The sequence below is a fragment of the Antennarius striatus genome, chromosome 2, assembly GCF_040054535.1.
Source record: "Antennarius striatus isolate MH-2024 chromosome 2, ASM4005453v1, whole genome shotgun sequence".
NCBI classification, from domain to species: Eukaryota; Metazoa; Chordata; class Actinopteri; order Lophiiformes; family Antennariidae; genus Antennarius; species Antennarius striatus.
In genome coordinates this window covers 5,712,709-5,715,773 of record NC_090777.1, presented here as the reverse complement: position 1 = coordinate 5,715,773, position 3,065 = coordinate 5,712,709, and the positions used below count along the sequence as shown (strand labels likewise).

Genomic DNA, 3,065 nt, shown 5'->3' with positions numbered 1-3,065 from the left:
TTAATTGAAGATGCATAGATTGCTAAAAACTGCTCATTTTGTGATCAGAGGCTCTTTATTAATAACACATGCAGAATATAGAATTTTAAACGTGATAAAAATGAATGTAAATTGGTGTCTCAATAAACACCAATTTAGCTTTTCATGTGTGAATTTCTTCTAAATTGGGGCAGTGCAGAACATAAGAGACAAACACTTCCCCTCATTTCTCACAACCCATAACTGAAAAGAATCACTAACTACAGTAGTTGTCACTGGAGTGGACCAGAGAGGTCTGCGTCAAAAATTAATCATTTATTAAATAAGTCATTGGTTACAGCTTTTCAATCAAGTCACTTTAGATATTATATTCCTGATGACACAAAAAACATGTGATAGGATGTCATTAATAATCTGCGTTTATTTGCAACAGAGAAAACCAGACAGAGGAACGACACTGTATTTATTGTATTAATGTATTTGAGTTTTTTCATATTATCAAAAAAGTATCATTTGAATTGTTTCTGTTCACTCAGTTGAATTTATTTTCTACACAGTTTAGTCTGAAATACACGGACGGAAGAAACTAAAAGAGGGCCGCTAATTTACAAAACAACCCCCCCCCCCAAACCTTAATGTGATTGCTGAAACAATCATGGAGATGACGAACATTTGAACTGTCTTTGGGGAAAAAAATATATTAAAGGAGCCATATTCTGTTTTTTTAACAGGACACAGGCATTAGATTTGTTATCACTATGGCGTTCGAAGGCCCCACTGTGTCACCGTACATTTATGACCCTGAGTCGGACCCAGAAGTGGAGGCTCCTGAAGAAACACCGACTGTGCGGCTGCAGCAGGACGTTTCTGATTAGTTTCTGGTTAGTACATGTGAACGTTACTTAGTTGGTTCTGTCCTTTTTTTTGTAACTTACATCCTCACAGGACCGGAGCATCATCCGGTAGCTACTTTTTTTCAACTCCCCCTTCTTATCACACAGTATAATGTCCTATCTGTCTTATAATGTATTTTGTATGTTGTATATGTAGGGACGTGTTGACTGCTAAAATGTTGCTGTACCTCTATAAATGACAGTAAAGCCTGATGGTGGTTCTGATAGTTATTACCATGCAGATAATGCTAGTTCCTGCTCACGACAAAGTTACTTTATTTTTTATATTATACTGAATTTAACCCGTTACTAAGCTACAAAATATTTGCGGCAGTCCTCTGTGACAAACTTATCTCAGACACACAGAGCTAACACTTACCACCATGACACCAAGTTAATCATGAATTGATGTAGCTACGTATATTGCACAGTGGGTGGCACGGTGGCGCAGTGAGTAGCGCTGTCGCTGCACAACAAGACGGGTCCGGGTTCAAGTCCCGCTCTGTGCGGAGTTTGCATATTCTCCCTGTGTCTGCGTGGGTTCTCTCAGGCTTCCTCCCACCTCCAAAAACATGCGCTTCAGGTTAATTGGCCGGTCCCAAATTGCCCATAGGAGTGAGTGTGTGTGTGCATGTTTTTTTTGTCTTTGTGTGTCGACCCGCAGTGCACTGGCATCGTGCCTAGAGTGTCCCCTGCCTCGTGCCCCTATGCCAGATGGGATAGACTCCAGCTCACCGTGACCCGCTGCGGCGGATACATCGGAAGAAAATGGATGGATGGATATCGCACAGTGATCCCTTAATCTACTCTATATTGAGATGTCTTCACCTTCTGTTTATTGTACAGGTGCTCCTGTGGACACTGTGAACGGATGCCCACAGAAGCAGAAAGTATCTGCTGTTTGGAGGTATGCAGGTAGCAAGCTCACAGCTAAACCACAAAGTTCTGCCTCAATTTGGATACTTTGAAATAAAAAATGTCGTGCCCTTTTTCCGTAGACGGTGCAGACATCTAGCCTATTGCCCCTTTGCTGGCTGGTGCTGGGGCTATTTAGGGTGTAGAATCGTCATTCCAGCCTGTGTGATCCTTCGCATATGCCGGAAGTTTCCTGATGACAAAGCCCACTACGCTGGATACAGACTGAGTCTCAGTTGAACCTGATCACAGAGCTGACAGTGACCTCCTCCTTGTCCAGACACTCATACTGAGCAGACAGATTCTCTGGGACAAGAATAGCCAACATCTCATTTGTGTGTGACATGGGGTCCACCAAGACTTTGTCAAATATGAGGTCCATCGTGTCAGCAACAAAACCTGTTCAATAAAACACAAAGATATATCTTCACTTTTATTGATATTGTTTGATTTGTTTCTTTAGAAAATTGTGTTCAAAATACTTCCTGGTACTTGCTACTAATTTATTTATTTGTATGGTTACTTTTACTGTGTTTTGTTGTGAGAAATTACCAGTATAATTTCAAAACATCTTTGTTTGAAATATTAAATTATTGCAACACTAACAGATAGTTGGCTTCGTCCTGTGAGGTTTGACTCTGCATTGTCCCTTCAAAGCCTTTGGAAAGTGGATCTTGTAGAGGGGTATAACTCCCTCGGTCTTGGCTTGTGGTCTGTCTGCATTTTCATTGAAGTACATCGCAGCCACGTAGAGTCTGGAAGTTCACAGAAGATAAAAATTAACAGATGATCATAATAAAACACAGTTTAGGCTGCGTCTCTTAATGGAGTAACTCCTGCTTAATGTACCTATAAAGCATTCCAGTAAAGGGCAAAACTATATTCTTTGGTGAAAATCGAAGGATTAAACTGTGGAAAGCCTCTAAAGATGAAGTCTGGTGGTGAGGGCTCAGTTTTGCCACATCCTTCAAAGTTCTGTTGTTGGTCAAAACACTTTGAAGGCACAGTACCTAGAAACAATAAAAAAAATAAAATAAAATTTAAAAAAAATAAATATATATATATATATATATATATAAAATACAACAAATATGTATCGCTGATAGTCAAAAGGTGTGGGAATGTGTGTGAATGGTAGTTTCTTTCATATGGCTCAGCGATATATGTCTGGAGTGTCCCCTCCATCTGTCGTCCATGGTCTGCTGGGATAGACTTCAGCATTGCCCACGACCCGAAAAGAGGAAGATAAAAAAGATAGAAGAATTTTAATGGACATTC

At 40.1% G+C, this 3,065-nt stretch overlaps 1 long non-coding RNA gene across 1 annotated transcript; it reads right to left on the bottom strand.

Annotated features, from left to right (window-relative positions):
• Positions 1–505: 505 nt before the first annotated feature.
• Positions 506–2,764, bottom strand: LOC137587549 (uncharacterized). Its single transcript, XR_011033940.1, has 3 exons — positions 2,637–2,764; positions 2,394–2,542; positions 506–2,186 (listed from the first exon to the last, which is right to left on the bottom strand). It is a non-coding gene; the product is annotated as an uncharacterized lncRNA (long non-coding RNA).
• Between the last annotated feature and the right edge of the window lie 301 nt (positions 2,765–3,065).